The sequence below is a fragment of the Aedes aegypti genome, chromosome 1, assembly GCF_002204515.2.
Source record: "Aedes aegypti strain LVP_AGWG chromosome 1, AaegL5.0 Primary Assembly, whole genome shotgun sequence".
Classification (NCBI taxonomy): Eukaryota; Metazoa; Arthropoda; class Insecta; order Diptera; family Culicidae; genus Aedes; species Aedes aegypti.
In genome coordinates, this window is record NC_035107.1 from 97,135,995 (window position 1) to 97,161,796 (window position 25,802).

The following is a 25,802-nucleotide window of genomic DNA, read 5'->3' on the forward strand; positions in this document are numbered from 1 at the left end:
CAACTCCGGTAGCTTAAGTATCATCGATACACTTCTTACCAGATACATTTATCCGGTCTCCTCATTTCCACTCACTTCCATTGATGTTGGTTGGGGCAGAAGAAATAGCATAGAACCACCACTTCACTGCGGCGGGCAACACAAGAAACAACACTCCGGCCACAAGTCGATAATTGATGCGCTAATGAAGTAAATAAATATTGTTGTGGCAGATTTTTGCACAGCGCTTTAGCAAAAGGCTTCGGTCAGCCGCCGATGGAAGCTGGGCGGTCAGAAGGAAAAAGCCAGAAGTTGCTTGCTTTTGGTTCAGCATCAGCATTAGAGTGATCCTTCTTAAGAAATATAAAAATTTAGTGGCGGCACAATCGATTTGAGGGTGAATTTCCAAAAGAAGGAATGTTAGTATGTAGTGATTATTGCTTGTAGAAGCTGAGAATACCTCTGCATCTCCACAATCACCACGGGAAGGGCTTTGATTAGAGAGGGAGTAAGAAGATTTAGGAGTCACCTTTTGTTTGTGGCAGATTAGGCTTTGAGAACTTTCAACAAACAAGCCGCACCCTAACCAGCACAGGAACTTCATGAGGACGATACAAGAAGCTTTTTTCTTCTAATGGGAGTATCACGGGTGTAGAGTTTCCGAGCCAGACGATGATGGGCGTCCAGTTTGATCAGCCGGATGAGTTCTTGCGGTCATTTGCTACCCACTACTGGAATAAAGTGGCAAAAAGGTGGAGTTATTGGCTCTACCGGGACGAGAATGGAGGCCATTCGGCGGTGAGTCAGTTTAATGAAGTCGTAAGCTAGATTTTACGGCGTGTTCTTTGCTTTGATGTTGATTGCGAACTAGAACTGCTCTAGGGATGATGTAAAATGGGTTTTAATCATTAAACGTGGAAGGAAATAGGTGGAATTTCTTTGTCTGTACTGAAAAACTTGGCCCATGAACTTTTTCCTTGGAATTAGAAATCAATGCTCATAAATCAGAATTTGTTTCATCTGTGTTGAAAAGTCAGAAATCTTCAGAAAAGACTTTCCTAAGGTTTCCCAAGGATGTAAAACTTTCGAAAATTGCCCTAACTTCATGAAAATCTTTACATCATTGAAAGTGAAACCAGTCGTTAATCTTTTCGACAATTAGGGCAATTAGTATACCATCTCACCATCTGTCGATACAGCTGTCAAATACTTTCCGACTAGATCTTTTCTCACTCGAACCGCTCAACCGTGGGCAACCCAAAACTGAAACTTTCACGCCAAGCTCCCTCATTCAACAGCAACAGCCGATCAACCATTAACTAATCTTTCGATTTCCCGCCCTCGCATTAGGTCGGTGTAAGCGTCTCACCTTTTCTTCATCGACTAAGTGAAACAAGCGTCGAAGATCGGCCAGAAATTACCAACGTCTTAATTGGCGTGGTAAGCGTGGAACGTCAAACTAGACCGAACTCTCATCTTAAAAACACATTTATAAAACTAGAAGTGCAAAGGCCCGTGCGATCCATTTCAAACACGCCTCTAAATTACCGCGCAATTATGGGGCTCTCACGGCGGAAACCACAATATTTACTCTGGTGTGAGTCGTTTGAAGTGCATGCGTTTGTCGATCTATCCGGAAAGAGGGAAAAGTAAAAGTCTAATTCAATTTACAGGGGAGGGGGGGGGGCGGTAGAAAGGGTATTGAAAGGGAACTTTTGTTTCCATTTTATGGTCATAAACTCTAGCTGCAGTGACTGATCTATGTTATGGATCGATGCCTAGCCCTATTTGGGAATAGTTGAGGATATCCGCGTAGCAGTCGAATGAGTAAGAAATCATGAATGATGGCCTTAATTTATTTGAAACAACTTCAATTTACCGAACACATTTTGTACAATTTTATACAGTTTTGAACAATGTTGCACAATTTTGTACAGTTTGGTACAATTTTGAACAATTTTGTACAATTTTGTACAATTTTGCATGCAATTTTGTATACAATTTTGTCTATTTTTAAACAATTTTATAGAATTTTATACAGTTTTGTACAATTTTAAACAATTTTATACAGATTTAAACAATTTTGTATAGTTTTGTTCAATTTTGAACAATATTTACAATTATTTACAGTTTTCTACAATTTTGCACGATTTTGTACAATTTTGTAGCACTACATACAATTTTGTAGAATTTCAAACATTTTTTTTTAATTTTCACAGTTTTGTACAATTTTGTACAATTTTATAAATTTTTTCCACATTTTTTACAATTTTGTACAGTTTTGTAGAATTTTGTACCATTTTTTAACATTCTTTTTTGCAATTTCGTACAATTTTTTACAGTTTGTTCAATTTTCTACAATTTTGAAGAATTGCGTACAATTTTGTATATTTTGTTTAACAATATTGTACAATTTTGAACATTTTTGTACAATTTTTAAAATTTTGTACAATTTTCTACAGTTTTTACAATTTTGCACAATTTTGTAGAACTAAGTATCATTTTTTACAATTTTGTAGAACTAAGTATCATTTTTTACAATTTTGTACAATTTTCTACAATTTTTTAGAATTTTGTACATTAGTTTTACAACATTGTACAAACTTGAACATTTTTGCAGAATTTTGTAATATTTTTTACAATTTTTTACAATTTTTGTACAACTTTTTCACTATTTTGTATAATTTCGTACAGTTTTGTAGGATTCTGTACAATAATTTTTTATATTTTTTTACAATTTTGTGCAATTCTGTACAATATTTTACAAAAATTTTGTACAATTTTGTACAATTTCTATTCAAATCCAAATCCAATCCAAATCCAATCCACATCCAATCCAAATCCAATCCAAATCCAATCCAAATCCAATCCAAATCCAATCCAAATCCAATCCAAATCCAATCCAAATCCAATCCAAATCCAATCCATATCCAATCCAAATCCAATCCATATCCAATCCAAATCCAATCCAAATCCAATCCAAATCCAATCCAAATCCAATCCAAATCCAATCCAAATCCAATCCAAATCCAATCCAAATCCAATCCAAATCCAATCCAAATCCAATCCAAATCCAATCCAAATCCAATCCAAATCCAATCCAAATCCAATCCAAATCCAATCCAAATCCAATCCAAATCCAATCCAAATCCAATCCAAATCCAATCCAAATCCAATCCAAATCCAATCCAAATCCAATCCAAATCCAATCCAATCCAAATCCAATCCAAATCCAATCCAAATCCAATCCAAATCCAATCCAAATCCAATCCAAATCCAATCCAAATCCAATCCAAATCCAATCCAAATCCAATCCAAATCCAATCCAAATCCAATCCAAATCCAATCCAAATCCAATCCAAATCCAATCCAAATCCAATCCAAATCCAATCCAAATCCAATCCAAATCCAATCCAAATCCAATCCAAATCCAATCCAAATCCAATCCAAATCCAATCCAAATCCAATCCAAATCCAATCCAAATCCAATCCAAATCCAATCCAAATCCAATCCAAATCCAATCCAAATCCAATCCAAATCCAATCCAAATCCAATCCAAATCCAATCCAAATCCAATCCAAATCCAATCCAAATCCAATCCAAATCCAATCCAAATCCAATCCAAATCCAATCCAAATCCAATCCAAATCCAATCCAAATCCAATCCAAATCCAATCCAAATCCAATCCAAATCCAATCCAAATCCAATCCAAATCCAATCCAAATCCAATCCAAATCCAATCCAAATCCAATCCAAATCCAATCCAAATCCAATCCAAATCCAATCCAATCCAAATCCAATCCAAATCCAATCCAAATCCAATCCAAATCCAATCCAAATCCAATCCAAATCCAATCCAAATCCAATCCAATCCAAATCCAATCCAAATCCAATCCAAATCCAATCCAAATCCAATCCAAATCCAATCCAAATCCAATCCAAATCCAATCCAAATCCAATCCAAATCCAATCCAAATCCAATCCAAATCCAATCCAAATCCAATCCAAATCCAATCCAAATCCAATCCAAATCCAATCCAAATCCAATCCAAATCCAATCCAAATCCAATCCAAATCCAATCCAAATCCAATCCAAATCCAATCCAAATCCAATCCAAATCCAATCCAAATCCAATCCAAATCCAATCCAAATCCAATCCAAATCCAATCCAAATCCAATCCAAATCCAATCCAAATCCAATCCAAATCCAATCCAAATCCAATCCAAATCCAATCCAAATCCAATCCAAATCCAATCCAAATCCAATCCAAATCCAATCCAAATCCAATCCAAATCCAATCCAAATCCAATCCAAATCCAATCCAAATCCAATCCAAATCCAATCCAAATCCAATCCAAATCCAATCCAAATCCAATCCAAATCCAATCCAAATCCAATCCAAATCCAATCCAAATCCAATCCAAATCCAATCCAAATCCAATCCAAATCCAATCCAAATCCAATCCAAATCCAATCCAAATCCAATCCAAATCCAATCCAAATCCAATCCAAATCCAATCCAATCCAATCCAAATCCAATCCAAATCCAATCCAAATCCAATCCAAATCCAATCCAAATCCAATCCAAATCCAATCCAAATCCAAATTTTCTGTCCTTTCTACCTTTTTTCATAGATTCCCTCTGAGATACTGGATTGACTTGCCATAATAGATGACTAATTGACCTTTCCATTTGGCATCAATTTAACCCATATGGATCAACGGTAGATCCTCCGACTCCGTCAAGCTCGATAATTCACCCATTTCTAAACCGGCTTACGCTCCTGCAGCTGACACGCACATCGCCTCTCATAAAGCTGTCAAAGGCTCGTTCCACGTGATTGAGCCTTTGATCCGTCGTGAACCCTTATAGAGAAAAGCCTACACCTTAGTTGTCGCATCGGTTCGACTGGAAGGCGATTATGACAATCACGGGCCTGCATTAGGGCGGTTCAAAATTAGGGAAGGTTTAAAAATTCAACCTTCCAACCGATCTTATGATTAAAATAGTATGCCGTGAAATTTACAGCATTTTTGATAATGATTGAAAGGTTTTCAAACCAAGTGGTATTTTTACTCAAAAATGTGGATATTTTTGGAAATTTTGTCTGGAAAAGTCAGAATTTTGTATAATTTCCATGAAAAAACTTACAAATTCATTACAATTTTTTACGTAGATATTCCAGATTTTTTGAGTATGAAGTCTCAAAAATCTGAAATAATCCAGACAAATCTGTAAGGTTGGCAACGCAAGGCGGTAATAAGGAAGTAGGAGATTGAAGTTACAAACTTTTTTGAATTTTGAACCCTAGCCTGCATTTTTGTTGACTAGGTCGTTCATCGATTGGCCGCGATTTTGCTCCGTTATAGTGCACTCACGACAACTTAATCCAATTGTCCTGAAGTGCGCCGTCGTCGTCATGAATCGGCAGCCCATTTGATGCTAATTCCCACCCACCACTTGTGTCCAGATCGGGGAGTTTGGGGCTAAGCCCGGCTCCAGTCGATTGAACTTTTTTAATTCAATTGCGATCCGCGGGAGGGTTAGCAATCTAGGCCATAACACAGTGGCCAAAGGCTGGATAATACCTCAAAAGTAGTTCAAAAAGATTGAAAAGTACTCACAGTAATTTTCATGCAAATAAAAAAAAAAAATAGGAATTCCGAATTTTTTGGTGTCATATGTCCAGATGACATTCATCCCCAATTTAGATTAAATGACTGTTTTTACATAAAATTTCAATTGAAATATGAAAAATTGCACAGAAATTTCAAGCAAAAATACAAGTTGAACTTTCTCAACGGACAATGACTTCAGAGTGTTCGAAAATTTTAATTCAAAATTGTGCAAGTTTTTTTGTTCGATTGAAAAATTCCAATTATTTTCCAACGTACATTATCAAAACATCTCAAAGTTACTTGTCGAATCGTACATATCAGGTTACTTATCAGAGCTCCAAGTCTGGAAGACTTCCTGTAAGAGCTGCTATTTCTCAAGGCAGCATTTTGGGACCAATCTTATACAATATTTTCACATCTGACTCACCTGAGCTACCTCAGGGAAGTCGAAAATCTTTGTTTGCGGATGGCACAGGCCTTTCCACCAAAGGACGAAGCTTGTGTGTCATCTGTAGCAGATTTCAAAAAAACAATGGAAACAAAGTATTAAAATTGCTATAATATTTTGGTCTGACCTAAGATAGAGTCAAAAAATCTAAAACAAAACACGATCAAACTTTTAAAAATAACTATAAGAACTCTATTTTCGAAGTTTTGTCCGGCCATCCGTTCACTATGCATCGTCAATTTGTCTGATGTGTTTACCTCATTACTGACGTCCGCCCATCCATCGATGATGATTGATTCGAAGCCTAATGAGCGAAAACAATGCCGCTCGTTAATCGTAAACTCAAAGTAGCAGCTCACTGAGTAATTTTCAAAAAGTTTGCTTCGCATTGAATCCAGCACCTACGGGTTGGCCAGAGAGCATTCAATTAATTAAGACATTCGAACGGAAGGAGAGGAGAAGCTACCTATTAACCCTCTAATGCTCAAATTTTTAGTTTTAATATTGTAACTTTTTTTTTGCTGTCAAAAATCAATCCGAGGACGAATTTCTGAATTTTGATTTTTTATTTGTCTAATTTTTATTTTTGAACACCCCTATCTTTTTTTCTTTTTCAAGGGGCCCAGATAGCCGTAGCGGTAAACGCGCAGCTATTCAGCAAGACCAAGCTGAGGGTCGTGGGTTCGAATCCCACCAGTCGAGGATCTTTTCGGGTTGGAAATTTTCTCGACTTCCCAGGGCAAAGAGTATCTTCGTACCTGCCACACGATATACGCATGCAAAAATGGTCATTGGCATAGTAAGCTCTCAGTTAATAACTGTGGAAGTGCTCATAAGAACACTAAGCTGAGAAGCAGGCTTTGTCCCAGTTGGGACGTAATGCCAGAAAGAAGAAGAAGAATCTTTTTTTCTCTTCAAGCCTCTTCTTATCATCGAGTTTATAAGAATAATTAAAACTTTGAATTTTTCGAATTCCATAGAAAATATGCAATTTTTTTATTTTATTTTATTTTTTTTTAAACATTAATCAACGGAAAATCAGGTTTCAAATGAATTCAACACTACCAAGCTCTTCTTTTGTAATAAGTAGATTGTAGAAAAGTTCAAAAAGTACATATTGTCGTGTTACACATTGAATAAGTTTAAGGTATTTGCAGGTTACAAAATAATTAAAACTTTCAAACATTTCGAAAAATCAAAATGTTTTGTTGAAGGTCTATTTTTTCTTCCTTACATACGCGTTATGCTTCTACGTTTAAATTATTTAAACATCAAATCATTTTGATTTACAAATTACGAAAAACACACGAAGAGTACCCCATCAAAAAAGGCAGTGTTGGGTATTAATGGGTTAATGGAGGGGAATCCATTCAAAGCTCTTTTGTTTTGGTTGTTTCTTCAGGTGAAGCTGTACTCATCAGTTGTGGATTGGGTTGAGGGGAGGGGCATAATTTGCCGTACTCCAAACTCAGTGAGCAATTTCGTCCGAAAAAAAGAGGGTGCACGCAAAATTATCTAATCACGCCCCTCGTTAGCGCCCCCCTTGCTTTGCGTATATGCCGAAATTGCGGCGTTACGGCGTTATGCAATCACACCGCTGACAGGCAACAACCTATTTTGATTTATGGTCGCAGCACGCACTAATTCGATTGGATCCGGTGCGACGAACGACGGCAAAAGGGCAATGTTCTTCTATCGTATCGAAACAACAACGAAGCGATGGGGCTAATGATTTACCTCGACAAGGCAACAACGGGACCAACAACGGGGCGATAAATGCGTGCCAAAGTGCAATCCTTTGCGATTGTTGGGGCTTGCGGTGGTGAATGGGAATTCTTCGTGGCCTGACTCGGACACCTTTAAAGATTGAGCACAGATTAAAAGAGTAAAACATTTGTTTTCAAAAAATATCTTATTTTAATAAACTATTCTAAAGTATTATATTTCATTTTTTTTTTTGCGAATAAAGGGATTTGAATAGATGAAAAAAAAATAGATGTCGCCTATTTTAACATTGTTCAGGTTATTGATCCTCACCAAATAGCCATCTTTTGCAATCGTCATCAGGGAGACCACTACAAAAACAAACAGGAGTTTAATGCATCAAAAGTATTCCGGATAATTTTGTTTATGGATTGAATTAAATTAAATTTACATTAGAAGCAAAACTCAAGCGAATTCTTACAGTTTTTATGTAGAGCAATTTTTAAATTAGCGTAACAAATTACGAAAGTCAAAGTTCACAAAATTCTGTTTTTTTTTGTAATTATCACAAAATTTTTGGATTTTTTTTTAAATTTTTGAATTATTTTGCTACTAAATTTGTAACTTCAGAAGAGAAATTAAAAAAAAAACACAATTTCGATAAGCATCGATCTTTCGAATTTTACGAAATTCTGTGCAATTGTCTATCCAATTACATGGAATTTCAGTACAGATTTTTGAAAAACTGTTATTTCTACCAAGAAATCAAGAAAATTTGAATTTTTACGCCCCTTTCCCTGTGGCTTCCCAGAGTAAGGTGATTGAACTTTTCGCCCGGCAGTACCAAGTTCAATATTGGTTGGAAGATTTCGGTTCGCAGGGGGTGAGTCGACCACAAGTCAAGTGGTTCTGTGTTTTTTTTTTGCTTTACATAATGGTCACAATATTTAAATTTGACCGGTTAGTTGGTTTGTTGTCGTTGCCGGCGACAGAATCGTTGCCATCGAATGGATCGAGCTTGCCGGTCGGATTGACCTAATTTTGCACACACGAGCGGGGGTCGTAAATTATATGTTGACAAGGGCTGCACGGGGGTGAAGGAGATCCTAAGGGGTGGGAAGTGCGTTGTTTGTGATTACTGGAGTGGAAAATGTGGCCACGGAAAGAAAGAATCATCATCAGTGGTGAAGCATTACAATTGTATAATTTCCATAAGGACAGAACAGTATAATATGAATTATTACTAGAAATGATTTTCATTGATTTTCAATTGTATTGATAAATATGACACATTTTAGTTTGTAATAGCTCATTTGATTTCAAGAAAAGGTTTATAATGGAAATAGTTACTTGCTATTTGGTTCTGAAAATGTAGACGTCCAAACTTCATATATTGGATTGCCAATCATTACCTGTAATGAAAAAATGGGAAACAGTTCGTTATTGTTTATATGTTCACTTTGAATCTACTCAGGAGGTTGGTATCTGTTAATACTATTAATAATGATAATATTAATAATAACTTCAATTTTCAGCCCCTGACAGATCGTTTCGCGGAGTTAACACTCAATTTCCTCATCCGTTGTTAGGTGCTCAATCCATTGGTTATTGAAAGCTTCGAAAAGCTGCTTGAACATAACCCTCAAACTCGTTTGATGAGTGTCTACTACTGGTACATGTTTTTTTAACGCCCTGCAGGACATCGAATGAGATTCAAGCTGTATCATTGACCTGACGTAATTTGACTTTGTTTCGTGTAGATCAGAAGCAACTTAACGCCCTGTATAAAATTGTCGAAATTGTCAAGCTGTCTCAACACCATGGAGTGATTTGATCTTGTCTCAAATACGTCACCTGCATCTTAATGTCATGTAGGACATCATTCAATAATTTCAAACTGTAAACCCAGGTAACAACTAATAACAGTTTATTCAGCGGAAAAAAGACTGTATAAGCTGCATTTTAGCTAAATAAGCTGTTATTATTCAACTATCAATGTTACTTGGGAAGCGCCCTGGCGTAAATTGACGTCATTCCACGTAGGTCAGATGCAGCTAAACGCCCTGTATGGAATCAATCGATCAAGCTGTATCAACGCCGTAGAGTAATTTGACTTTATTCCACTTAGACCTTTGCGAGATCTGAAGCATCTTTACGCCCTGTACAAAATCAATAATAATATCCTAGCTGTATCAACGTCCTGGAGTATTTTAATTCTACCCTAAGTATATCATGTGCATATTCACGCCCTATAGAACATAAATTTAAAATAACAAACCCACTGAAGTAACTTGACCTTATTCCACGTAGATCAGATGCATCCTAACGCCTTGTATGTCATCAATCGATCAAACTGGATCAAAACCCTGGAGTAATTTGACCTTATCCTTATCTTGTCTCATGTAGGTTATCTTAATTCGTTGTAGAACATTTATTAAAAATTCAAAGCTTTATCAACGCCCAGCACCAATTTGACCTAAGTCTACAAAGATCAGTGGCATCTTAACGCTCTGTTGCTTATCACTCAAAATTGTCAAGCTGTACAAACACCCTGGCGTAATCAGGAGCATTTTAACGCCCTGTAGAAAATCAATCGAAATTTCCGAGATTTACGATCAACGCTGCGTCATCGTAGTCATCGTCATCATCGAAACTTGAAAAGCAGTTTTTCTGTTCAAAACTAAAAATTATTCGATGAAAATGTGTTCACTGTGTTTCGGTAGGGGAACAGAATACAGTGAACACATTTTCCTGTGAATTTTCTTGATTTTGAACGAAAAAACTGCTTTTGAAAATTCCGAAATCAATGACGGATCCTGCCTCCTTAAATTCTGAAATCTTGGTACATTAATCACCTTTTTCGTATAGCAAATAAAGTTATGTTAAAATTATAACTAATTTCAGCATTAGTAAAACAATATCAATCGAACTATCTTGAAGTTTGATGCAAGATGTATAGAAGTTTGAGGCTGGAAAAATCTACATTTCATATGTTCTAAAACCAATCAGGCTTGTTATTTTTAATGTGATAGTTCATTATCAAGAATGCAACAAGAGCAGTGTTTTCGTTTTTTTTAATTGATGGAATGAGTTAGAAAACCTGCTGTAATGAATACAGTCATTCTATTCCCAGCACTGCGAACAGGAAATCCAACGTGAACTGGCAACGTGATAATCTCACAAAAAACGCTGGCAACTGAACATAAAGTTCAAGCTTTCGAGTGACCTTCGAGTTTGAACAATGAAAATATTTTTTTTTTTCTCGATCAACCAATGAGATTCAATAAGATCAAATTTCGCTGAATTTTTTTTAAAAGAATTTAGCTATGATACCAATCAAGTTTTGTTATTTTTCCTGTAATGCGAAATATTTCTTGTTTTTTTTTGTAGATTTAAATGTGCTTACGCTCACAATTTAAGCACTCTTTATCTCTCATGTTCAATTGGCTCCGATAGTTCAATCCGCCAGACTGTGAATAGAATGACTGTAGTAAAGAAGAGTTGGCAATTCTAAAATCCACAAATAAATCCAACGCAAAACTGCAATAGAAAACCATAGCGAAATATATTTAAATCCAGTGCAAATATCAACATTTTTTTCACATTAATATCACTTCAATAGTGACATTTTATTTTTAAATTAGGCGATTATTGTAGTACAAAATACAGAGAGCTTCTGATAGATCGATCTTATTTATTTGGCGTCTCGAGGATTAATGACTGTCATACATCGAAATGATCCTAATTTACTATTGAAAGCCTACTATGACCTTCCTAATGATTGTATTGCCTACTTCAATCTCCTACAGCTCGGCCATCCTGACATCCACATCGCCCCGATGTGCATTTAATTCATTTTTCATATCCCATAACTTCATATTAACAGGATCGAAAATTCCTGTGAAAGGTAAACGCGTTAGCTGAATACCGTCAATATCACTCACAACATAACGATTTTTAGGAAGCGTTTTTTTGACAATATAAGGACCTTTGAACTGTGCTTGTAATTTAGATGAACTCCCGGGTAGAGCATGATGTGGTATATAAACTAGATCACCTACTTGATACTGTGTGTTAATTCTACATTCAGAATCATATTTCTTTTTATTGTAAATTTGTAGTGCCTTGTTTATAGCAATAGCTTTTTCTCTTACTTTGATCAAATCTCTTTCAATGTCTTTGTTTTCGTTAATGCTTTTCTCAATCATATTAATATTCAATTTCTTTTGATTAACTCCAAACAGTAATTGTGAAGGAGTGTTTCCTATCGATCGGCAAAAAGTATTATTTATAAAATGTTCTGCATCTGACAAAATTGGACTGAAACCTTTTGTAGGATTGCTTTCAACCAGTTTAGCTATTACTGGAGTCAATATCCTGTTAAACCGTTCTACCTGTCCGTTTGCTCTTGGACATGCAGTAGCTATCAAAATATGTTTTACTTCATTTTCGCTATTAAATTCTTTAAAACTATTGGAAATGAAACAACTGCCACGATCCGAAATAATTTGTTCAGGTATAGAATATGCATTGAAATAATGTTTTAGATGTTTAATTACTTCACTCGTATTTGTAGTTTTACAAGGATATAATTTTAAATATTTTGTAAAAGCGTCCACTATAACAAAAATATATTTGTAATTACAATTCCTAAGAGTTACTGGTCCATAATGATCAATATGTATCGTATGAAAAGGTGTACTTCCTTTTTCAACTATATTCAAATTACCATCCTTTTTAAAGTTTTTCTTGGAATATATGATACATTTCAAACAGTTATTAATATATTTTTTAATTTGCTCTTTCATGTTCGGAAACCAATAAGATTTATTGATTAAATCGTAAACTTTTTCAACTCCAAAATGTCCAAAGTCGTCATGATACATCTTCAAAATTTGGTTTATCATGTTTTGAGGAACGTAGAATAATAATTTACTATCTTTGCTTTTCCTATACACTACTCCATCTCGTAACTCAAAATTTTTGTCTTCTCTATTTTCTAACTGAATTCTTGTTTCCTCAATTCTAGAATCTAACATCTGGCTAGCCAATAAAGCTCTTTCAAAGTTATTATTTTCATTTCCTAAAGCACAGATAATCGGCAAACGAGATAAAGCATCTACATGCTTCATATTAGAAGAGCTACGATGAATGATGTCATAGTCGTATTCAGATAAGAAAAGTTCCCAACGAGCAATTTTTGCATTTATGTCCTTTTTATTTAAGGTTTCTTTTAGTGCAATGCAATCTGTAACTATGGTAAATTTAATGCCCTGTAAATAAATGTGGAACCTTTTTATACTATTCACTACTGCTAATGTTTCAAGTTCAAAAGAGTGAAGTTTTGATTCATGTAAATCTGTTCTCTTACTATAATACATTACTGGATGTAGAACCCCATCTGATTGTTCTTGCATTAAGACACCACCAAATCCGAGAGCACTCGCATCAGTATGTAGCTCAGTTCTAGCAAAAGGCGAATAAATTTTCAAAACTGGTTCAGCTGTAAGTTTCTCACGAAGAATTTCGAAAGCAATCATTTCCTCTTTTCCTAAGCTAAAATCTTTTTTATCCTTTTTAAATAAATCATAAAGAGGCTTTGCAATTACTGAAAAGTTTGAAATAAATTTTCTAAAATAGCTTGCTAATCCAATAAATTTGTGCACGTCATGAATATTCTTAGGAATCGGAAAGTTTTTTATACATTCTACATGTTTTTCACTTGGACTTATTCCTTCGGAATTGACATTGTAACCAAGATATTCAACATTACATTTTAAAAATTTACATTTCGTCAATTGTAATTGTAAATGATTTTCAACTAAAATTTCAAAAACCTGTTCAATCACTGTTAAATGCTCTTCAATTGTTTCGGTTGCTATGATAATGTCATCAATGTAAATTCTTATCACACCTCTTTTAATCAAATCTTTGAAAATTGTGTTAATAAATCTCATAAATGCTGAAGGTGCATTACATAGGCCAAAAGGTACTCTCTTATATTCAAATTGACCCAAATGACACACAAATGCTGTATATTTTTGAGAGCTTTCATCAATTAATAGATGGTGATAACCACTTTTAAGATCTAAAGTGCTAAAATATTTCTTATTGCGTAAGCTATCTAAATGATCTTCAATATGTGGAATTGGATATCTATCTTTAACCGTAATTTTAATTAACTCCCTATAATCTACACACATCCTCCATGAGTTATCTTTCTTCTTCACTAATACTATTCTGCTAGCGTAAGATGAATTGCTTTCTTGTATAACCCCTTCTTGTAAAAGCTTATTGATTTGAGATTCAACTTCTAATTTCTGAGAATTTGATAAACGACGCGGTGGAAAGTTGAATGTTTTATTGACTTGCAATTCAATTTTCATAGAATACAAATTTTTAGGTTTTATTGGTCTAATTCCGTTTTCATATACATTGTTAAAAAGAGATTTGATGTCCGTAATATATTTAAAAGGAATTCTAGCGTCACCTATATCTAATTGATCCACATCAGTATTCAAGAAAGTGCCCGAGCTTACCTCCACATCAAAGATATCTGGACGAAAATTATTTTCAGTTGCAAGCACGTTCAAAACTCCCCTATGTTCTTCATTCTTCTTTCCAAACACTATCGCGTCACCGTCATATTCAGCTAACAAGTTATTCCTTCTAATGAAGTCCGTCCCCAAAATGCACATCGGTTCCATGGTAGAATCTCTCACGATTTTAAAACTGTAATTTGTAAATATAATTATTAATGACAACTTCTGAATCAAATGTCCCTAAAATATCAATTTTAGAATTATTTAGGCCTGAAAACGTTTTATCAGAATATTTTGAAATTTGAATTGAACTAGGAACAACGCTACTTCTAATTAAACAAATTGGGCTACCTGTATCGAAAAGTGTTACACACTCCTTATAAAAATTCGAAAATCTTACTAAAGTTTTGAAAAATGATTTTTCTAACCTACTCCTACCTCTATACTCAATACTACCTCGAGATCGCTCAAAATCAGCTTCTGCTCCTCTTTGGATTGCATCTGTTCCTTCTACCGCAGAAATTGCATTTGAGTAACGTCCCTCTGATTGTCGATTGTCACCACTTCTTGAGAACTGTTGATGTCCAGATCTTTCTTCGCCACGGCCAACGGGATAACGGAGTCTATCGAAACCATTGACTCGCTGATCGCTACTTGAGTGAGTTAAGTTGTATCTTGCATCATTGTTTTGTCGATAATTATTTCTACCATCTTGGAATCGCAGTCCACCTTTCCGAGGGCACATTCTTGTTAAATGACCTCGTTCTCCGCAGCTATAACAACTTCTGTTATCATCATTTGACCGCATATGTTCTTGAAGATTTGCATTTCTATCTGCTTGCATTTGTGTTTGATTTTCATGTCGAAGAATTGCTTCCAACAAACTATCCACGGATGTGTGTCCTGCAGTACTCAGCACCAGTCTTAATTGAGAGTTCGAAATACCATTGATGACGTATTTGATTATAGCGCCATCCGTAAGGTCCACCATTCTTGCTTTGGCCACGATGTCATACGCAAAGTTTTCGTAAGTTTCATCTGCATGCTTGATCCGCCTGTTGAGAGCACTATGGATATCCACTACATCGATTCTTGATGGAAATGCTTTCGCTATTCTTTGCTTGAAATCATTCCAACCGCACACGGCTTCATCAACGCCTTCAAACCAAATCTTAGGTACCGTACCCAACCGCATTGTTGCATAGTGAAGAGCCATCCGATCTTCCCAGTTGTAAACGTTCTTCAAATTGTCGACTTTTCTCAACCATTTTTCCACAGTAATCTTCCCAGGAACAAATTCAGGAATCAGGCTACGAACGTCTTCAGGGTGTAAGAACATTTGATGGCTGGTTCGAATTCCCGTCCCGTCGATCTGCTGCAATCCAGTGTTGTTTCTAGCTTCATTCTGACCCATGTCGCTTCTAACACCAGCCGTTACATCTCCGCGTTCTCCAACAACCATTGAACTGGTTTCGGATCGCGTTCCGTCTCCTGCTCCACTAACGTTCATGTTTCTGGCTTGGTTTCTAAATTCTGTGTTTTCATTCGATTCGCCTTCGTTATTTGAAAAATTTCCAACATCAGCTCTTCGTCTTGGGATATCGCGTAGAATCATGATCCCACTTCTGAATTGAAGTACAAAATACAGAGAGCTTCTGATAGATCGATCTTATTTATTTGGTGTCTCGAGGATTAATGACTGTCATACATCGAAATGATCCTAATTTACTATTGAAAGCCTACTATGACCTTCCTAATGATTGTATTGCCTACTTCAATCTCCTACATTATATTTGACTTAGATTCGAAAACATCTTGTTTCAATCCCAAAAAAATCTAACTTTCTAGATGCCCCGCTTGGGGGTGACCCATATCGTATACGGACGTTTGGCATAATGGACGTTTCGCATAAAGCAATTTCATACAAAAACAGGTAGCATTTATAAGAAGGCATATAATTCTGATTATGCCAAATGTCCATTATACCAAACGTCCGTATGCGAAACGTCCTTATGCGAAATATCTCACCCGCGCCCGCTTCAAGAAACCTGAAACATTTGATCGTGAACGATTTTTTCCGATTTATTTTTCATAATGATAATGGTATCAAATTCCGAACATGACCCACATTCTAAACACTTGACTTTTAAAAGTGATTTTTCAAGAAAACTACTCAAATTTCTACACAGGATGATGAATTCTTCTATGAGTCAAGTCCTTTTCAATAAAAAAATGATAAAATATCAATTTTTCTTCTTCTTCTTTCTGGCATTACGTCCCAACTGGGATAAAGCCTGCTTCTCAGATTAGTGTTCTTATGAGCACTTCCACAGTTATTAACTGAGAGCATTCTTTGCCGATTGACCATTTTTGCATGTATATATCGTGTGGCAGGTACGAAGATACTCTATGCCCTGGGAAGTCGAGAAAATTTCCAACCCGAAAAGATCCTCGACCAGTGGGATTCGAACCCACGACCCTCAACTTGGTCTTGCTGAATAGCTGCGCGTTTACCGCTACGGCTATATGGGCCCATAAAACATCAATTAATACCATTGAAATTGCCACTGTTAGGAAAATAAGTCATGTTTGGAATTTGAGGCTAAACGGCACTTCACATTGAAGCACAACCAAATATTTTAAACATCAAATCCCAAAAAAAGAATAATTATATGATTTATTATTTATATTTATACGTAAGTTTTGGTTGAGTAATTTTTGCTTAAACAGAATTCCAAAATTTTGTTGTTTTCTTTTTTGAATTTCGAGAGTTTTTTTGTTACGCATTTTAATTGAAATGGAACACAACTAAACACGTGAAAATGCATAATGGTTATCATGTGTTGGAAATATATTAAAGTAGTTTAGACATTTACATTATGAAACGCCCTCATCAACGCCTTTGAATAGAAGCACCCTCTGCGCTATTGCAAGGGCTGAAAACCTCAATGATAAAGAAACAAAGAGCTGTTTTGCATGAAATTCAAACCTTCATAATACTATGGCGAACAGATTGATGTAGATACAAATTTTTCTTTTTTGGAATGACCACGATCACATGATGGTGTAGCGGTATGGTGTCAGACTCTGAATCCAAAGGTCACGTGTTCGAGGCGGAACGAAAACTTTTTGGTGGTCTAATGGCTACCGCTTCATGGGTCTAATGGCTACTGGTCATGGGTTCAATCCTAGGCCCGTCCCAGTCCTCGTACTTTGTAGTTGTATCTTTCACATGCTTCTATCTACCACTCTTAATACATCACAGTTGATCTATTATGGACCAGTGCACGAGTTGATTAATTTGACGTTTGAGCGGTGCCGAATTCACTCGTTGGCAAGTCACGTAAATAACACGGCATCGCTCAAACGTCAGACAGTGGACTTGTGCATCGGTCCATAGTTCTTAACATTTGCTAGAACCCGAGACGGACAGAAATAAACCGTTTCCGTACGCTTTCATTCTTTCATCATTATAGCACGCTTTTCCTTACGCCTGATACATAGGCAGTCTGCTAACCAAACCAGCAAGCCTCTCTGTCATAAAAATAATCCCCCCTTCACCCTTCCCGCATGAATTGGCGTAGATGCAGTGGCATACACGGCCTACCGTAGGAGCCAGTTGAATGCATCATCAACTCCTTCCCCTTCCCCTCATTGGTCATCATTCTGACGTGGCAGGCACCATTTTTTCCTAAATATAAAAGACCACCAGCAAATATAAACTGTTGGTGTATGTTAATCTCAAGCAGCCATTTGGTTGGTTCCTTGTGTAAGTGCAGCTGATCTGGCGATACTGGAGTAGCAACCACGGGCGGCCAATCAAGCTCAAGCTCAAGCTTTTGAATGACTATTTTAAATTATTTTGGTAGAACTGTAGAAGTTAACCGCGAAACAATTGGCGGTATTTTTAAGAAAATTGCCAAAGATCACATCTGACATTACCTAATTTCTGATGGACTTTCAGAAATTAGGAACCATACGTTGGAGAATTCTGTAAGTTTTCAAAACTCCAGATTCTGCCAATATTTGATAAAATTATTTCTTAACAATTATTCTAATGGAGATCCTTACACATACATATATGAATATCTTAAGGACATATCCCCATGAGTACCAAAATGGCCTCTAATATGGCACCTTACTTCCCTCTTCGTTGTCCGCTCCCTCCTCCCACGCTTCTCACAGTGTTTTGGAGAGCGATCACAAAAAATGATTATTTGAAGTTACTAACCTTATTGTGGAGCGGTGGTTTCTTAACTGAAAGCATTCCATAATGTGTTTTTCACAAATCACCCGTTTTTGAATGCAAATACGTAGTTATTGCTGTGATTTGTGTTATAAAATACCACGCACTTCCGAATCACTTCTTCTTCTCGCACCTAGATATTGTTTGCTGGCTTTTCGGTGCCCGTTCTAAAACTCACTTTTAATCGTATTTCTACTCACCGTAGCAATTCAAAAATCTAATGCGATACTTGAAACACTTCGATTATTCACGCACGATGCTCCTGGGAGCAATAAATCACTTATATTAGTCAATTTGTGCTCGAAAACAGCACCGGAACGCGAATTCACTGAGCCAACATTGTTTATGATTCGGATGCGCCGTTCTCACTGATTGGAAGTGATGCCAGTGTTTATGTTTGCGATTAGAATGGTTTGGATATTCATACACTTGCTAAAACCACGTATTTTACAATTTCATAATACTCAAAAGGTGTACAATGTCACAAGTGTTGCAAAACATTTTTATGCGTGAGAAAAACAATGTACGACGCAATTTAACAGCAAAAATGAATATAAGATATCATACAGTACAATTGACTGTAGAATTCAAATGCATACTGATGGCAACTTTCTCCGTCCGTGAGAAGCGAGAGAAGAGTGGAGAAAACTGCCAAAAATAGTAAACAACACACGCATGGTGTGAAAAATGCTTATAATTTTGGTCAAAAAACATGTTTTCACTACCAAATGAAATAAATTGTGATTTTGAGTTTTTATGAAGATGTTGATGAATTCATATCGACAATAATACCTTTGTATGAAACGTGTGCAAGTAACACTACCTACATAATTTTGTTGGTGGAGGTATACATGAAACATAATGATTCATTTTTGGCCGACGCACATAACATTGTGCTCCGCCTTGTTGGGTGGCTCAAAAGGGTGCTTTAGCGGGTGGCTCGAGTGGGTGGCAACATTATGTTTACGTGCTCAATGAACCTTCACCTTAATAAACCCCTTCCCCTTCCGTTACTTCTCCACAAATTCGCTTCCTGCTATACTAATTTCGTAAGCAAAAGTATTCCTGGGAATTTTCAATAAATTTTCGAAGGCAAGAGACATTTCAAAAACACTTCTCGTAGATAATTCTTTTATAATACGGGGATTTCATGCAGAATTTCTAAAAAAAAAACAGAAGAATTTTTGACACAATAAAAATGAAGTTTGTAAAAAAAAAGGTATTGAAATTTTAAAGATTTTTTTTTGAATGAATTGCCAGTTGAACTTTCAGCAAAATAGCCCAGTATAAGAATTGGCAGAAATGATGAATGTTTGGAGGGATTGCAAGGAAAAATTCTGAACTTTTGAAGGATTAAGTATTTTTTAGGGAATCATGAAAATTAATTTGTGTTCTCCAAGGGCAGTTCACGTTAGGTTTTGATGAAAAAGTAGAGTTTTTGGGCTAAAATTTAGGCTTTTGAACATTTGAAGCTTTTTTTTTTAATTCTCGTATGTTTTTTAGCTATCTGATATTGTAGATGAATGTTTGACTTTGTTTTCGACTTGAAACTAAATTTGGAAATTGGGTTTTTGTCAGCTATTTGGAAAACTGAACCTCTGTGTGCCACCCTCCTCCCCCCTTCCATGTTCCTACGCCAATGTTCATTTAAGGAGGAGGAGGGTTCTGACCAAAGACCACAGTCCATACAAATTTCAACACTTAAGTCGTCGCGCGGTGGTATTTTGCACAACACTACTGATCAAAACCTCGCTTTTCGTTCCCAACAGCAGCGCGGTGGTTCTGACGGTAGCACACTGTGCGACGACTGGAAGATCAGAAATTTTTGATAGACAAAAGACCAAGAGCGAGATCCCCTATCATTAAAGTTAGAAAAAATTGCCACGTGGTTTACGGAAAACCCCGTATGGGTTCTGTTGTGATTTTTTTTTTACAAAATAAGGTTCAGAAATACTCTAAACCAAAGAAAATACCAAAGGAACAGAACATCAACGTTTCTGTACTTATTGAGTTCCGACTGTGATATCGATTTAATCTTTGGAAAAATTTGGCTAAGAAGTCTTGGTGTGAGTTGAAAACAAGATTTTTTATTCTTTCCCGACGTTTCCATCCGTTTAGGCTCTTTTCAAGGGTTCGATTCTCTATTGTCATATGAAAAAAGCCATTCATATGATATTTTTACGTTATGCACAACCATTTTGACCAAAAAAAAAACAATAGAAAATCGAACCCTTTAAAGAGACACCAAACGGGTTGAACCGTCGAGAAAGATTTAAAAACCATGTTTTCAATTCTCACCAGGACCTCAACATTTTAAAATGACGGATACTGCTGGTTAGAGACAGATCGAGACGCAAATAAGGAAATTTTCATCACTTTTTTTTCAATTCACTTCAAGCTTAGCTCATTCTAGGCTCAATTGACTCATTTTTAGCCTATTTTCACTATTTTTTGATGCATTACCTATTCGCACTTAAAACTCTCTCCTCTAATTCTTAGATTCCAAACGTCTGATTTTTGACTACACAATGATTCACTTTCGAAACAACTCACGAATCCCTCATTTTCTCTTATTTACTCAACTCTATCTAAATAGCTCTCGATTTACACTCATCGTAAAATGTTTAGCAAGATTTAACTTCGACTTTCTCTGCTACCGAAGCACTGTCGTTCGAGTCCCCGTCATTTTTTTCTGGGATAACTCACGGCTAGCGATTCACTCTCGTCTCAACTTTGATTGAATCTTAACTAGACTTCTTCACGATATTCGTTCACTTCATTCTCACGACTTCATTTTAGACTTCATCTCGTCTCACTGTTGTTTTATCTTCATCCTGATCATTCTGATGCACACAAGTTTTTTTCAGTCCGGACGGATAAATAACTTTGTTTGCGTTTACAATTATGTGCGGTAAGGCAAACTCTTATTATTTATGAATTTCAGAAGTTCTACGACGTTTGATTGGAATGAAATCCATAGTTTTCCATACTTTGAATAAGTGCCCGGTGAAGTACATATGTCACATAGGGGGAATCGTAATGTGGCGTTGCTCAGTCGATCACTTATCAGATTTCACTCGGTACATTTTCGTTCATACGATTTCGGTGAAAAAGTGCAAAATTGATAAATGAACTGAAGTTATTTATCGAAATACAGTAGTTTTATTGCATATTATGTGAACAAGAGGACAAACCATTACAGTTCTCAAAAAATTACACTTGGAAAATTAATCTATGTTACATGTTAGATATAATATCCGTTGTAGTGGAACATTTTAAGTTTGATACGACGAATAATAGCGCTTACGACGAAGTAGATCGGAACCCTATCTTTTTGCAATTTCATGTCTCAATCGGCTTAGATGCCAATCTCTCAACATGCTTAGTTAAGTTAATAGCGGTATTTTGGTCTTGAGACAAAAACGTGTTCCGCAGTGTAACTATTTGCCGAATCTAGGTAAACGTTTACCAGATTGCGCCGAGATCTTGCTAAATAATTTGATTTACCAAAATATCGATATAAAATTACTGAGAGTCGTAATTGAAAAGTAAGGAATTTTCAGCTGTTGTAATTTAAGTGAGTCGGAGAATGAGATTAAGTTCTTTGTTTTCTTAGAATTAACTCACGAAAACTTTCAAAAGTATTCCGGATCTCTGCTTATCTCCTTCTTTTCGAAGGTGTCTACGGGTTCACAATAACTCTTTCACCCCCACCTTGTACAGGGTCAAACTCCCATCGATCAAAGCATTCCAACCTTTGCACCATCCGAGATATGGCTTCCCTTTGTACGCTCAACCGAACATCAAGGTACAAATCGCCTTTTTCGCAACGGACAACACTTTCTCCTCGACGGCCGTCGATTGCGTCGCCCCAGTTTAAAGTACCAAGCGTACAAATAGACCTCAGCTGTCAACTACTCGTCATAATCGGCATCACCCGCCGAGCATTAAAGAAATGGTAGCAGGGCACCCATCAGCATGTCAATAAAATCCTCTATAGATTATACTGCTGTTCAACGAACGGTCACCGTAGAAGGGGACGACGACGACAACAGCTCAGATTTCATTCAACTTTGACCTGCTTATTTGCCACCTCGGCACTTTGTAGTTTCACTTTTCTTCGTCGCAGGTTCGTGTGTTCGGCGGCGTCTTCTCTAGCGCCTTTTTTCCCTATAGGCTTTGCTGGAAAGGGGAAATAGCCGCAGAACAGAAGCCAAGACGCGACGAGCTGACGACGAAGTAGGCGGGGAAGAAATGAGGACGTCCGTTTCAGTGATTTCTTGACCAATAACGGCTTGCTAGGATGGCTACCGGCTGCAAGAAATCTAGTCTGCCATGAAAAGTCAAGTAGGTCCTAGTAGGAACAGCGTTGTTTGCATGTCGTTTGGCTGTCTATAAGAATAGCAGCACCCACTCGGGGTTTAATAGCAACGAATGGGGAAATGTCGTGTGTAATAGCGGCTGAGCTGAGTCGAAGTCTTGGCTTCGCGCCTGCATTGGATTCTAAGTGTGCAGAACGAGTAATTTTAGAACATGACTAATAGAATTTCTTGCTGGTTCATACTTTTTTCCAGTTGGTCGTCCACGGCTACTGCGATGATTGATGACCGGAAGTATTCCTAAGGGTTGCTCTGAACTTCACGATTTTAGAACTGTATTGATCTTCTCCAACGGGTATTGTATTGCTATACATGACTCATGAATCACAGCTAAATTCACTAATTTTTCTTCGTCACAATGAGACTTCTTCGTTAACAAAGCAACTGGGACAGCTATCATGCACCCATCACAACCCAGCAAGACACAGCAAGAGACGCAGCTCCAAATAATCCAATTAACCTCCTTTAGGAACTTGATACACACTCTGTGATACACAATCACCGCTGCTTAGGCTTTCCCCTTGCCCAAAATACAACAAGCACTCAAATAGAATATCCACTAAATGCCGAGGAGAAGAACCCAGGGGTGAGAAACGCGCGCGCGATGCAACAGTCAACAGAACCCGGTGTCCTGAAGTCCACGCATCCGAACCGTTCAGTAGCCGAGCCACTTCTGACCGGTGGTCATCGCAGGACATCGGTTTTTGTAATCCGACTGGAAATGACGGCACCTCGAAAGCAGAGCGGAAATTCCTATCAACTGTCGTCCGTTCTTGATCCACTTTGATTCGAATCCTCACGGGTTGGGCATTGTGAACTCACTGTTGCGAAGGCATAATTCGCTTGATTCATAGCTTTCGTCCACGAGTAATCCCAGCAAGCTTGCTACGGGTTCCATCCTAGTAGCCCAATCCTGACAAATCTGTGTCACCGGAAACCACCACACGCTACGCTACTTGACGGACGTGATCTCCATGGTAACCTCGGTGACCACAACGTACCATTCGGGCTACTTCGCCGTCACTCAGCTAGGTGACCGCCGACGAGTTTGGCGCGAAGTGACACGAAGTTTGACGCCGGCGCCTCCACTGACCACTGACCACTCACAGCTCGCGGTCACTCACCGTATCGCGTCATTCTGAAAAACATATGCAACTCGCACGCGACAACATGCATCGGAATTCAAAACCCCGGCGAGCTGTCAAAATTCCCGCATTTTATCTGGCAGGAAAGCAAATAACGAAATCCCATCCATCACCAGAGCGTCGTCAAGTTCGTCGTCGCCGCGAGCCTTTTGCCGTCATCATCGACGTTGTCCGGCCGGTTTTTATTTTTCAACCAAGCAAGCGAACAAATTTCTTATTACTTTTAATAACTGCCAGCTAATAAATTGGTACCGGTGAGATACGCTCATAAAAACGCCGGGAACAAAATCCCAGCCAATAATAAAAACAAACACGAAAGCAAAGCGACGACGCGGCCAGTACCGGATGATGATGGCATTCAAACATCGAGTCGTCGCGTTGGATTCGCCGGTCGGACCACACCGCCGCCTACTCACGTGCGAAGCGAGAACAAAAGAAACGAAAACGAACGAAAAAAAAAACGCTTGACCGCGTTCGTTTTGGTTTTTGGTCGCTTCGTTGCTTCGCATCCATCTGTTCGTTTTTGCAAAGATGTGGATGTAGAAGGTAATGAAAGGCCAAGATATTGTAGGGACAAGGGCTCGCCTTCGACATCCTTCGCAAAACAGACGGATTATGACAGATTTAACTGTCAACATGGGATTTAATCGCGTTGAATTCGCTAAAACATTGTTAAAAACCATTGTTTTCGTTTATTTCAGACTTCTTCCTGACGAAAATCGGTATCGTACCGTCGTATTACTCTATAACATTAAGGCCGCACGGGACGTCATTATAATCATCCTATCCATTTGAAGAAGCAGAACTCAAGTACCACTCCATATATGGATGTGAAAAAATTATCACTATATTCTATATATGTGGTGCACAATCGATTAAATTTTCAGCTTCATCGGTTCACTAAAACTCGAGATTTGCTTCGGCAAAGTTTTGATGATGATTGTTAGAGCGAGACAAAAGATAGGGAAAATAACACGGTCTCCCGTGTCCCCTTAAGATCAACACAGCAAGCTCTGTGTTCGCGGCAGTGAGCGACCAAAGGTAAGAAATCAAAAACGAGGAAGATGGGCGGAACGACTACGAAATGGGCAAATTAAACAGAAAAATAAAATATACCAAACAATTTATGATTATTACACAGTTCACACGCAACTCCACCCCCGTTCGCTTCGTCATTCGAAGGGTTGCTCAGTACCACTCCGTCGATTCACTTCAACATCATAAAGATTGGCATCGTCACACCCCTCGTTCAAATTTCAACCAGTCAAACGCGGCAATGCCAGTGACAAACGCTGTTTACACGAAAATTTACGCAATCAGGTGGTGCTCCCTTGCCCCTCGAAAGGGGAGCAAAACGTTCCGGTTGTTTACATTGGGCTCTTCCCTCCGCGACGTTTTAGAAAGCGAATGGCAACAGCTTTACACGCTCATTACCGGTTCCATGGCGAAGTGTCGCGCCCCTTTTTCCCACAAAATATGGAGTTGCAAGCGGGCAAACAAAAATCAGCGCTATTTACATACGGGCGGTGGGATTCGAGTCATCAAGATATGAAGCTATCTATTATAGTTCTGTAAATATCCGTTCCGAAGGGATGACCTTCGCCGTTGAAGATAAAGGGAACGGAAAGTATTCGGGTTTACGACGCCGTTTGCCTACTAGCTCCGTTCCCTGGTTTTTCAAATCTGTGACACAGAATGGGGAGAAGTTTGATAACACTTTGGTTGGCCTTGGGCTT

General features: G+C 37.5%; 1 protein-coding gene across 3 annotated transcripts in view; it reads right to left on the reverse strand.

The window, feature by feature from the left end:
* The window catches only part of LOC5570412 (cadherin-86C), a 649,107-nt gene that overhangs the window by 547,764 nt on the left and 75,541 nt on the right, over positions 1–25,802 (reverse strand). Inside the window, exon 1 of one of the 3 annotated variants that reach the window (XM_021843137.1) lies at positions 23,107–23,582. The exons of the other annotated variants lie outside the window; for them this stretch is intronic. The gene's annotated coding sequence lies outside the window, so the exon portion shown is untranslated. Of the gene's footprint in view, positions 1–23,106; positions 23,583–25,802 lie in introns of those variants that run through there. 3 annotated transcript variants of the gene reach the window in all.